This window comes from Lissotriton vulgaris, chromosome 8 (genome assembly GCF_964263255.1).
Source record: "Lissotriton vulgaris chromosome 8, aLisVul1.2, whole genome shotgun sequence".
Classification (NCBI taxonomy): Eukaryota; Metazoa; Chordata; class Amphibia; order Caudata; family Salamandridae; genus Lissotriton; species Lissotriton vulgaris.
The window spans coordinates 1462777541-1462792353 of NC_141696.1; positions in this window are offsets into that span (position 1 = coordinate 1462777541).

The window sequence follows — 14813 nt, forward strand, 5'->3', positions numbered from 1 at the left end:
CCCATGAGGCACAGGGCCAGACTGATTTGCATATGGCCATGTCTGAACTGGGGTGGCTGAGTGAGCTAAAGAATGGTGATGGATTAATCCCAGATCAGTTGACGGGGGGTGAGTGTTTGATTGGCTCAAACGCTCCGTCCATCATCCCCTTTTGTATCGCTTTGTTTGCCCTAAGTTGGCAGAGTATGCTCGGACGTGAGTCCCTTGCTCACTTGGCCACTGGATTCAAGATAGCCTGGCTGATGAGGATTATGAATCCGAAACCGCTCCCAGTATGCTTGTTTACGGTCCAGGGAAGACATGGCTTGGCAGTTCGGGCTGGACTGTTCCCATGAGGCACAGGGTCAGACTGATTTGCATATGGCCATGTCTGAACTGGGGTGGCAGAGTGAGCTAAAGAATGGTGATGGGTTAAACCCAGGTCAGTTGACTGGGGGTGAGTGTTTGATTGGCTCAAACGCTCCATCCATCATCCCCTTTTGTATCGCCATGGAAAGGGCGGCAGAGATTGCATTGGCGGCCCGTTACGGGCCCTCCGGGAGTGGGGAGTTGCACTTGGGGGGGTAACTATGGTACCCCCCTACATTGGCATGGACAAGGTGGCAGGCACAGCGCGGTGCCTGTCACGTTGTGCATGCCATTGCACAACATGCATATTGAATATTGTGCTGGGTGCTGCTTGAAGCACCGCCTGCCACAATGTTCAATATGCATGATACGACCGCCAGGGTGGTGGTCGCATCCTAATAGACACAGCCGGACCACTGCACCGCTGGTGGGCGGTCCTGCATTCCGTTACGGTGGCGGGCGGACATTGTAATGGTGCCCTAAGTATGGGCTCCTTGTCCATACTCTAAACCTTCAGCACCTACCAAAGCTCATACTGAACAGCTCAACTCTGCTTCTAGAAACACACCCCTTTTTTCTCCATCCTTGTACAGCTGTTCCAGACTGTTGTGCCTCAGTAAATTGTAAGATGTATATGTCACAGAGGCTGCTAGTGGTACAGATCAAGTTTGCAGTAATTTATGAGTCAATCAAGTTAGACTCTAGTTGTAACACATGCAATAAATGCTAGGTTATTCAACAGGAAATAAAAACAAAGGAGGCCATGCAGAAAGGTAAGAAATAACTTATTAGGTTTTCTAACACATTTATTATTTGCAGTTCTGTGCAAAGATGCACTTGCACTCAAATGATCACACTGTGACAAATAAATATTGTTGTTTAATTAAGGGCACGTGCAAACAGTAACCAAGAGACCAATATTGCACAAGATGAATTGTGCACAATGATCTCTGTGCAGTCAATGGTGGTAAAAAAAGGCAGGTCTTTAACTCACCTTATTGCCTGTAGTGTTATCTGCCTTACAACCCTTTATTTGTTTGTGGGTCATCATCAGGGCAGGACCTGTTTGGAGCAAAACAAGAATATTCAGCAACAATATAGGCTGGACTTTAAATTAGGAATCAAGGGGAAAATATTAAAAATAAAAGCACATTGAGAAAACTTGAAGGCTGCATGGCCAACCAATACTTAAACAAGCAGGTCAGACCTTAACAATCCAACTCTAGAGATGAGCTGGATCAGAATGATCAGAGACGTTCCTGTATCCATAAAAAGCCAAACAGAACCTTTGAGAAAGGGGAACAATGTGAGCAGGCGAGTGAATCGCCGAGCTGTAGCTGAGGTATTCACTTAAAGTGAAGGATTGGCCTACTGGGGATTTCAGCAAAAATGACAGAATTTATTAGCTTTCCAGAAGGTTAGAGACTGTCTAAGAATAAGAGTGAAAAACACCAAGTGATACTTACAATTAAGTAGTGTGTTATAGGTTAGCATTGCCGGATTTTTGCATTTTAAAGTATAATCTTAGAACTGAGAATGAGTCCAGGAATCAGACGGGGAGACGAGTCATGGAGAAATAAGGGGGCCGCTAAGACGGAGGAGCAGCGCCCCACTGCTTCCCGCAGTGTAAACAAGCATTTACAATGCAATGGTCTCGGCATCATTAAAGGTAGAGCTATTGGCATTGCTCATGACATTTCTTTTCTTTTCTTTAAATCATAAATAAATGGCATTGTCATTTACATTGCCAATACACAGCACTCTGCATTCAACAGCTGTTAGACGGACCGGGAGGGTCGGCCGAGATTACGGGGAGAGGTCTCCAGGGAGAGCCGTCTCCAACGACTGTACAGATAAGTAACTTCCCCCCCACAGACGGACACCACACAAGATTGAAGGTTAACGAGACTTTATATGTAATTCTTAGGTTACGATGGTATGGTACAAGGAGGTCTGGACTCAGGGGTCCCCTCGGTTCTAGTCTTTGGTTGAGGAAGAGGGTAGCGGGACAGTCTTAGTTACCAATGCGTAAAGAAATAGCTCTCAATCCTCGAGCTCGGCGTGCTTACTGATCGGGCCGTGGAGGAGCCAAGCAGGTCCCGAGATGGATGAAGGAAGGTCGACGGGCCGTGGAGAAGCCAAGCAGGACCCGATGAAGATGACGGTTGCAACGGTCCGCGGCCTCGCCAGCAGATCCGGACGACGGTGAAGGATGAAGGTTACGACGGCTGTGGCAGCGCCAACAGGCAGGATGATGGTGCACAGGACAGAGCTACGGCAGCGCCAGTAGTCCGTCCAGGATGAGTTCCTCTTACGTCTCTCGACTCCAAGATACAACTGCCTTCCTGTTCTGGAGCTGCCCCAGTTATAGGGCTGGCGTGCTTTGATGTCCGGATCCTCGCACTTGGAGGTCGGGAGGTCCGGGATGAGAGAGTCCAGACACCCAGCAGGGGGGTGGAGCCAGCGCCCGGGGAGGCGATGGGCGAGCGGCACTGGGCGGGGGAGAGCCATCGGCACCTCTTTCTCCCATTGACTTGCCAAGTAGCCCGCTCACCTCCTGGGTGGAGGGTGGTGCCGGAATGTCTGAGGCCGGGCTAGGCCCAGGGTTGAGGTCGATCGGGGGCCAGGCGGCCTCGTGGCGAAGTGTCCAAGATGGCGGCCCGGGCTGGGCGCATGGGCCGGCAGTGGATCGGACCCACGAGGTTATCATGTTCGAGGGCAGGGGTCCCTGAGGGGACGTAGGACGTGCAATGGTGGTGTGAGGTGCTTGCGTGACTGGCTCGGGCCTGGTCGAGCCGGGGGAGAGCGGCCCGTCATGTGGCCTGTCCAACAACAGCACACAGAACTCTGCACTCAACAGCACACAGCACTCTGCACTCAACAGCACACAGCACTCTGCACTCAACAGCACACAGCACTCTGCACTCAAAAGCACACAGCACTCTGCACTTACTACTCTGCACTCTGCACTCACTACTCTGCGCTCACTACTCGGCACTCGGCACTCACTACTCGGCACTCACTACTTGGCACTCACTACTCGGCACTCACTACTCGGCACTCACTACTCTGCACTGCACTCACTACTTTGCACTCTGCACTCACTACTCTGCACTCACTACTCTGCACTCACTACTCTGCACACTACACTCACTACTCTGCACTGCACTCCCTACTCTGCACTGCACTCACTACTCTGCACTCACTACTCTGCACTCACTACTCTGCACTCACTACTCTGCACTCACTACTCTGCACTGCACTCACTACTCTGAACTGCACTCACTACTCTGCACTGCACTCACTACTCTGCACTCACTACTCTGCACTCACTACTCTGCACTCACTACTCTGCACTGCACTCACTACTCTGCACTGCACTCACTACTCTGCACTCTGCACTCACTACTCTGCACTCTGCACTCACTACTCTGCACTCACTACTCTGCACTCACTACTCTGCACTCTGCACTCACTACTCTGAACTCTGCACTCACTACTCTGCACACTGCACTCACTACTCTGCACACTGCACTCACTACTCTGCACACTGCACTCACTGCACTGCACTCACTACTCTGCACTGCACTCACTACTCTGCACTGCACTCACTGTACTGCACTCACTGCACTCACTACTCTGCACTCACTACTCTGCACTCACTACTCTGCACTGCACTCACTACTCTGCACTGCACTCACTACTCTGCACTGCACTCACTACTCTGCAATGCACTCACTACTCTGCACTCTGCACTCACTACTCTGCACTCTGCACTCGCTAATCTGCACTACACTCACTACTCTGCACTGCACTCACTACTCTGCACTCACTACTCTGCACTCACTACTCTGCACTCTGCACTCACTACTCTGCACTCACTACTCTGCACTCACTACTCTGCACTCACTACTCTGCACTGCACTCACTACTCTGCACTGCACTCACTACTCTGCAAAGCACTCACTACTCTGCACTCTGCACTCTGCACTCACTACTCTGCACTCTGCACTCACTAATCTGCACTACACTCACTACTCTGCACTGCACTCACTACTCTGCACTCACTACTCTGCACTCACTACTCTGCACACTGCACTCACTACTCTGCACTGCACTCACTACTCTGCACTGCACTCACTACTCTGCACTCACTACTCTGCACTCACTACTCTGCACTCACTACTCTGCACTGCACTCACTACTCTGCACTGCACTCACTACTCTGCACTGCACTCACTACTCTGCACTCTGCACTCACTACTCTGCACTGCACCCACTACTCTGCACTCTGCACTCACTACTCTGCACTCACTACTCTGCACTCTGCACTCACTACTCTGCACTCACTACTCTGCACTCACTGCTCTGCACTCTGCACTCACTACTCTGCACTCTGCACTCACTACTCTGCACACTGCACTCACTACTCTGCACACTGCATTCACTACTCTGCACACTGCACTCACTACTCTGCACACTGCACTCACTGCACTGCACTCACTACTCTGCACTGCACTCACTACTCTGCACGGCACTCACTGTACTGCACTCACTGCACTCACTAGTCTGCACTCACTACTCTGCACTCACTACTCTGCACTCACTACTCTGCACTGCACTCACTACTCTGCACTGCACTCACTACTCTGCAGTGCACTCACTACTCTGCACTCTGCACTCACTACTCTGCACTCTGCACTCACTACTCTGCACTACCCTCACTACTCTGCACTGCACTCACTACTCTGCACTGCACTCACTACTCTGCACTCACTACTCTGCACTCACTACTCTGCACTCTGCACTCACGACTCTGCACTCTGCACTCACTACTCTGCACACTGCACTCACTACTCTGCACACTGCACTCACTACTCTGCACACTGCACTCACTACTCTGCACACTGCACTCACTACTCTGCACTCACTACTCTGCATTGCACTCACGACTCTGCACTCTGCACTCACTACTCTGCACACTGCACTCACTACTCTGCACACTGCACTCACTACTCTGCACACTGCACTCACTACTCTGCACACTGCACTCACTACTCTGCACTCACTACTCTGCATTGCACTCACTACTCTGCACTGCACTCACTACTCTGCACTCTGCACTCACTACTCTGCACTCACTACTCTGCACACTGCACTCACTACTCTGCACTGCACTCACTACTCTGCACTGCACTCACTACTATGCTCTGCACTCACTACTCTGCTCTGCACTCACTACTCTGCTCTGCACTAACTACTCTGCACTCACTACTCTGCACTCACTACTCTGCACTTACTACTCTGCACTCACTACTCTGCACTGCACTCACTACTCTGCACTGCACTCACTACTCTGCACTGCACTCACTACTCTGCACTGCACTCACTACTCTGCACTCTGCACTCACTAATCTGCACTCTGCACTCACTACTCTGCACTCTGCACTCACTACTCTGCACTCACTACTCCGCACTCTGCACTCACTACTCTGCACTCTGCACTCACTACTCTGCACACAGCACTCACTACTCTGCACACTGCACTCACTACTCTGCACACTGCACGCACTGCACTCACTACTCTGCACTGCACTCACTACTCTGCACTGCACTCACTACTCTGCACTGCACTTACTACTCTGCACTGCACTCACTACTCTGCACTCTGCACTCACTACTCTGCACTCTGCACTCACTACTCTGCACTACACTCACTACTCAGCACTGCACTCACTACTCTGCACTGCACTCACTACTCTGCACTCTGCACTCACTACTCTGCAGTCTGCACTCACTACTCTGCACTCTGCACTCACTACTCTGCACTCACTACTCTGCACTCACTACTCTGCACTCACTGCTCTGCACTCTGCACTCACTACTCTGCACTCTGCACTCACTACTCTGCACACTGCACTCACTACTCTGCACACTGCACTCACTACTCTGCACACTGCACTCACTGCACTGCACTCACTACTCTGCACTGCACTCACTACTCTGCACGGCACTCACTGTACTGCACTCACTGCACTCACTACTCTGCACTCACTACTCTGCACTCACTACTCTGCACTCTGCACTCACTACTCTGCACTCTGCACTCACTACTCGGCACTCACTACTCTGCACTGCACTCACTACTCTGCACACTGCACTCACTGCACTGCACTCACTACTCTGCACTGCACTCACTACTCTGCACTGCACTCACTACTCTGCACTGCACTCACTGTACTGCACTCACTGCACTCACTAGTCTGCACTCACTACTCTGCACTCACTACTCTGCACTGCACTCACTACTCTGCACTGCACTCACTACTCTGCACTGCACTCACTACTCTGCACTCTGCACTCACTACTCTGCACTCACTACTCTGCACTGCACTCACTACTCTGCACTGCACTCACTACCCTGCACTGCACTTACTACTCTGCACTGCACTCACTACTATGCTCTGCACTCACTACTCTGCTCTGCACTCACTACTCTGCTCTGCACTCACTACTCTGCACTCACTACTCTGCACTCACTAATCTGCACTCACTACTCTGCACTGCACTCGCTACTCTGCACTGCACTCACCACTCTGCACTGCACTCACTACTCTGCACTGCACTCACTACTCTGCACTGCACTCACTACTCTGCACTGTACTCACTACTCTGCACTCACTACTCTGCACTCACTACTCTGCACTCACTACTCTGCACTGCACTCACTACTCTGCACGGCACTCACTACTATGCACTTCACTCACTATTCTGCACTCACTACTGCACTCACTACTCACCACTGCACTCACTACTCTGCACTCTGCACTCACTACTCTGCACTCACTACTCTGCACTCACTACTCTGCACACTGCACTCACTGCTCTGCACACTGCACTCACTACTCTGCACACTGCACTCACTACTCTGCACACTGCACTCACTACTCTGCACTCACTACTCTGCACTCACTACTCTGCACTCACTAGTCTGCACTGCACTCACTACTCTGAACTGCACTCACTACTCTGCACTGCACTCACTACTCTGCACTGCACTCACTACTCTGAACTGCACTCACTACTCTGCACTCACTACTGCACTCACTACTCACCACTGCACTCACTACTCTGCACTCTGCGCTCACTACTCTGCACTCACTACTCTGCACACTGCACTCACTACTCTGCACACTGCACTCACTACTCTGCACTGCACTCACTACTCTGCACTGCACTCACTACTCGGCACTGCACTCACTACTCTGCACTCTGCACTCACTACTCTGCACTCACTACTCTGCACTCACTACTCTGCACTCACTACTCTGCACTCAGTACTCTGCACACTGCACTCACTGCTCTGCACACTGCACTCACTGCTCTGCACACTGCACTCATTGCTCTGCACTGCACTCACTACTCTACACTGCACTCACTACTCTGCACTCACTACTCTGCACTCACTACTCTGCACTGCACTCACTACTCTGCACTGCACTCACTACTCTGCACTGCACTCACTACTCTGCACTGCACTCACTACTCACTACTGCACTCACTACTCACCACTGCACTCACTACTCTGCACTCACTACTCTGCACTCACTACTCTGCACTCACTACTCTGCACACTGCACTCACTGCTCTGCACACTGCACTCACTGCTCTGCACACTGCACTCACTACTCTGCAAACTGCACTCACTACTCTGCACTGACTACTCTGCACTGTACTCACTACTCTGCACTCACTACTCTGCACTCACTACTCTGCACTCACTACTCTGCACTGCACTCACTACTCTGCACACTGCACTCACTACTCTGCACACTGCACTCACTGCACTGCACTCACTACTCTGCACTCCACTCACTACTCTGCACTGCACTCACTACTCTGCACTGCACTCACTGTACTGCACTCACTGCACTCACTAGTCTGCACTCACTACTCTGCACTCACTACTCTGCACTGCACTCACTACTCTGCACTGCACTCACTACTCTGCACTGCACTCACTACTCTGCACTCTGCACTCACTACTCTGCACTCACTACTCTGCACACTGCACTCACTACTCTGCAGTGCACTCACTACTCTGCACTGCACTCACTACTCTGCACTGCACTCACTACCCTGCACTGCACTTACTACTCTGCACTGCACTCACTACTATGCTCTGCACTCACTACTCTGCTCTGCACTCACTACTCTGCTCTGCACTCACTACTCTGCACTCACTACTCTGCACTCACTAATCTGCACTCACTACTCTGCACTGCACTCGCTACTCTGCACTGCACTCACCACTCTGCACTACACTCACTACTCTGCACTGCACTCACTACTCTGCACTGCACTCACTACTCTGCACTGTACTCACTACTCTGCACTCACTACTCTGCACTCACTACTCTGCACTCACTACTCTACACTCACTACTCTGCACTGCACTCACTACTCTGCACTGCACTCACTACTATGCACTTCACTCACTATTCTGCACTCACTACTGCACTCACTACTCACCACTGCACTCACTACTCTGCACTCTGCACTCACTACTCTGCACTCACTACTCTGCACTCACTACTCTGCACTCACTACTCTGCACACTGCACTCACTGCTCTGCACACTGCACTCACTACTCTGCACACTGCACTCACTACTCTGCACACTGCACTCACTACTCTGCACTCACTACTCTGCACTCACTACTCTGCACTCACTACTCTGCACTGTACTCACTACTCTGCACTGCACTCACTACTCTGCACTGCACTCACTACTCTGAACTGCACTCACTACTCTGCACTCACTACTGCACTCACTACTCACCACTGCACTCACTACTCTGCACTCTGCGCTCACTACTCTGCACTCACTACTCTGCACACTGCACTCACTACTCTGCACACTGCACTCACTACTCTGCACTGCACTCACTACTCTGCACTGCACTCACTACTCTGCACTGCACTCACTACTCTGCACTCTGCACTCACTACTCTGCACTCACTACTCTGCACTCAGTACTCTGCACACTGCACTCACTGCTCTGCACACTGCACTCACTGCTCTGCACACTGCACTCATTGCTCTGCACTGCACTCACTACTCTACACTGCACTCACTACTCTGCACTCACTACTCTGCACTCACTACTCTGCACTGCACTCACTACTCTGCACTGCACTCACTACTCTGCACTGCACTCACTACTCACTACTGCACTCACTACTCACCACTGCACTCACTACTCTGCACTCTGCACTCACTACTCTGCACTCACTACTCTGCACTCACTACACTGCACTCACTACTCTGCACACTGCACTCGCTGCTCTGCACACTGCACTCACTGCTCTGCACACTGCACTCACTACTCTGCAAACTGCACTCACTACTCTGCACACTGCACTCCCTACTCTGCACTGCACTCACTACTCTGCACTCACTACTCTGCACTCACTACTCTGCACTGCACTCACTACTTTGCACTGCACTCACTACTCTGCACTGCACTCACTACTCTGAACTACACTCACTACTCTGCACTGCACTCACTACTCTGCACTCACTACTGCATTCACTGCTCACCACTGCACTCACTACTCTGCACTCACTACTCTGCATACTGCACTCACTACTCTGCACACTGCACTCACTACTCTGCACTGCACTCACTACTCTGCACTGCACTCACTACTCTGCACTGCACTCACTACTCTGCTCTGCACTCACTATTCTGCACTCACTACTCTGCACTCACTACTCTGCACTCACTACTCTGCACTCACTACTCTGCACTGCACTCACTACTCTGCACTGCACTCACTACTCTGCATTCTGCACTCACTACTCTGCACTCACTACTCTGCACTCACTACTCTGCACTCTGCACTCACTACTCAGCACACTGCACTCACTACTCTGCACACTGCACTCACTGCTCTGCACACTGCTCTCACTGCTCTGCACACTGCACTCACTGCACTGCACTCCCTACTCTGCACTTCACTCACTACTCTACTCTGCACTCACTACTCTGCACTCACTACTCTGCACTGCACTCACTACTCTGCACTGCACTCAGTACTCTGCACTCACTACTCACCACTCCACTCACTACTCACCACTGCACTCACTACTCTGCACTGCATTCACTACTCTGCACTCACTACTCTGCACTCGCACTCTGCACTCACACTCTGCCAAGAAGCGACATGGCCGCCCCCCACGTGGGATGCCGAGGCCATGGTAGCCTCCTCTGGCGTTGGTAGGACGATCAAGGCACCCCACGGGATAGGTATTTCACAGCCCAAGACGGGAGGTCGGCAGCTCTTTGCACACACACCTGGGAAATGGAGTTTCCTCGTTGTTAGACGGACCGGGAGGGTCGGCCGAGGACAAGGGGAGAGGTCTCCGGGGAGAGCCGTCTCCAGCGATCGTACAGACAAGTAACTTCCCCCCCACAGACGGACACCACACCAGGATAAGGTTCAACAATACTTTATCAGCAATTCTTTAGTTACGGTAAAATTATACAAGGAGGTCTGGACTCAGGGGTCCCCTCGATTCTGGTCTCTGGATTGGGAAAAGGGTAGCGGGACAGTCTTGTTACCAATAGATGAAAATAGCTCTCAATCCTCGAGCTCGGCGTTCCAGATGATCGGGCCGCGGCGGAGCCAGCAGGTCCCGAGATGGATGAAGGAAGCGACGGTCCGCGGCGGAGCCAGCAGGTCCCGATGAAGATGGTGGTTACAAACGGTCCGCGGCCACGCCAGCAGGTCCCGACGACGATGATGATTACGAAGGTTTCGGCAGCGCCAACAGGCAGGACGATGGTTCGCAAGGCAGGGCTACGGCAGCGCCAGTAGTCCGTCAAGGATGAGTTCTTCACTGCGTCTCTCGACTCCAGGATACAACTGCCTTCCTGCTCTGGAGCTGCCCCAGTTATAGGGCTGATCCTCTTTGATGTCCGGACCCTCGCCCTTGGAGGTTGGGGGGGTCCGGGATGAAGGGGTCCAGACACCCAGCAGGGGGGTGGAGCCAGCGCCCGGGGAGATGGTGGGCGAGCGGCACCTGGCGAGGGAGAACCATCGACACCTCTTTCTCCCATTGACCTGCCAAGTAGTCCGCTCACCTCCTGGGTGGATGATGGTGCCGGGATGTCTGAGGCCTGGCCAGGCCCAGGGTTGGGGTCGTTCGGGGGCCACGCGGCCTCGTGGCGGAGTGTCCAAGATGGCGCCCAGGCTGGGCGCGCGGGCCAGTGAGGGATCGGGCCCACGAGGTCGATATGTTCAGAGGCAAGGGTCCCGGAGGGGACGGAAAGCGTGAAGTGGTGGTGTGTGACACTTGAGGGACCGGGCTCGGGCCTGGTCGGGCAGAGGGGGAGCGGCCCTTCACGTGGCCTGTCCAACATGCGTCCCCCCCAGCTGAAGGCGGGGAGAGTCACCCATCCTCTTGGGGACTCTCCTCGTCGGGGCGGAAAAACCGGGACAGGCCATCTGCGTTGGCGTGGTCTGGCCCAGGCCGGTGTTCAACAGTGAAGTCCATCCCTTGTAGGGAGATGGACCAACGTAGTAGCTTTGGGTTTTCCCCCCGCATCTGCATCAGCCACTTCAGGGGTCGATGGTCGGTCTGCACCCGGAAGTGGGTGCCAAAGAGGTAGGGCCGGAGCTTTTTGAGGGCCCATACCACGGCGAAGGCCTCCCTCTCGATGGTGCTCCATCGTTGTTCTCGAGGCAGGAGTCGCCTGCTGATGAAGGCCACTGGCTGATCAAGGCCTTCGGTGTTCAATTGAGACAGGACCGCCCCAATGCCGTGGTCGGAGGCATCTGTCTGTACGACGAATTCCCGGCTGTAGTCGGGGGCCTGGAGCACAGGGGCGGAGCACATGGCGGCCTTCAGTTGTTCGAAGGCTGTTTGACAATCTGGGGTCCAGTTGACCTTCTTGGGTTGATTTTTGGACGTGAGCTCCGTGAGGGGCCCCACTATGGTACCATAGTCTTTCACGAACCGTCTGTAATAGCCCGTGAGTCCCAAAAAGGCGCGGACCTCGGTCTGGGTGATGGGGGGCTGCCAGGACTGGATGGCGGCAATCTTAAGCTGCAGGGGGGCCACCAGGCCGCTTCCCACCTGGTGTCCGAGGTAGGTTACGGACCCCTGACCAATTTGGCATTTGCTGGCCTTGATCGTGAGGCCAGCTTACTGAAGGGCCTGTAGCACCGCTCGGAGGTGGTGGAGGTGGTCGGACCAGTGGTGGCTGTACACAGCGATGTCGTCTAGGTAGGCGGCGCTGAATCCTTCGAGCCCGGCCAAGACCTGGTTGACTAGCCGCTGAAATGTTGCGGGGGCATTCTTCATGCCGAAGGGCATGACCTTGAAATGATAATGGCCATCAGGAGTGGAAAATGCAGATCGTTCTTGGGCCCGGGGTGTGAGGCCGATCTGCCAGTAGCCCGCCGTCAGGTCGAAAATGCTGAGGTAGCGGGCAGCTCCCATGCGGTCGATTAGTTCATCTGCCCGGGGGATGGGGTGTGCGTCCGTCCTGGTGACCGCATTCAAGCCCCGGTAGTCAACGCAGAACCGGAGTTCCGGTGTGGTGCCGGGAGCGGCTGCTTTGGGGACCAGTACTACTGGGCTGGCCCAGGGGCTGTCTGAGGGCTCAATGACCCCGAGGGTGAGCATTTTGGTCACTTCTTCCTGGATGCAAGCCCGTACCCGATCTGGTACGCGGTAGGCCCGGTGGCGGATAGGGGGGCTGTCCCCCGTGTCCACATCGTGCACACACCAGGAAGTGACACCTGGGGTGAGGGAAAACAGGTCGGTGAACTGCAACAGAAGGTCCCGACATTCCTGGCGTTGGTCCAGGGTGAGGGCTCCCGAGAGTCGGACCCCATCCACGGAGCCATCTTTCTCCCGAGTCCGTAGGAGGTCAGGAAGGGGTTCGGAGTCTTCTTCGGCTCCATTGTCTGTGGCCATCAGGAGGCTGAGTTCTGAACGCACAAAGTGGGGTTTCAGCCTATTAGCGTGGAGGACTCGGAGGGGGTTCCGTGAAGATTCCATGTCGATGAGATAGGTGACAGGACCCTTACGTTCGACTACTTTGAAGGGCCCCGTCCACTTGTCTTGCAGGGCGCAGGGCTCGGTGGGGGACATCACCCATACCTGTTGTCCGGGTTCAAATATGATGGAGGAGGCATTTTGGTCATACCACTTTTTCATGTCCTCTTGACTGGCCTCCAGGTTTGCTTTTGCCAGTTCTCTGAACCGTCGGGTCTGGTTGCGGAGGGTCAGGAGGTATTTGAAGACATCCGGGGGGTTCTTTAGAGGGGGCATTTCCCAGCCTTCCTTGACTAGACTGAGAGGCCCCCGTACGGGGTGTCCATACAACAACTCAAACGGGCTGAAGCCGAGGGACTTCTGGGGGACCTCTCGATATGCGAAGAGGAGGCACGGCAGCAGCACATCCCACTGGCGACGGAGGGGCTCTTCCAACCCCCCAATCATTCCTTTGAGCGTGCGGTTGAACCGCTCAACGAGTCCGTTTCCTTGAGGGTGATAGGGGGTCGTGAATCGGTAGGTGACCCCACACTGTTGCCAGAGGGACTTCATATATTTGGAAATAAAGTTTGTGCCCCTGTCGCTGACGACTTCTCTGGGGAAGCCCACACGGGAGAAGATCCCCATCAGGGCCCGACCGACCACCGGGGCTGTCACAGTTCGCAGGGGAATAGCCTCGGGGTAGCGGGTGGCGTGGTCCACTAGTACCAGGATGAACCGATGTCCTTGTTTTGTACGGGGGTCCAGGGGCCCCACAATGTCTATCCCAACCCTCTCGAACGGGGTGGTGACCACGGGAAATGGTTGCAGGGGGGCTTTTAGTTTGCGGCCGCTCTTTCCACTGGCTTGGCACGTGGGGCAAGATCGGCAATGCTGGAGAACATCATTCCTCATTTTGGGCCAGAAGAAGTGGGTTACTAGGCGGCTGTAGGTTTTATCCTGACCCAGGTGTCCCGCCAGGGGGACATCGGGGGCTAGGTTTAGCAAGAAGTCTCTAAAACGGAGGGGCACCACTAGCACTCGGCTGGCCCCCAACTCCGCGATCCTTTGTTCACTGTATAGCAGATCATTGTCCCAGTAGACCCAATGTGTTCCGGAGGTATCCCCTGCGCTCTGGGCGAGGGCTTGTTGGCGGAGTCCCTCGAGGGAGGGACAGGTCTTTTGCTCTTGGCGAAACTGTTCCTGTGTGGGTCCCCCCTCTTGATGCCACTGGTCGAGGCCAGCGAGGTCCGGAGGTTGAGCTGGTTCTGGGGGGACGGCACGGTCGGTGTCTTCGACTGGGGCGACCGGGGGAGGAGGTGCCGGCCATTCGGGTTCCTCTTGTCGGGGATTGGCACGGGCGGCCATGGACCGGGTGGTGACGCACGCCCAGTCCGGGACTCCCAACATCTCC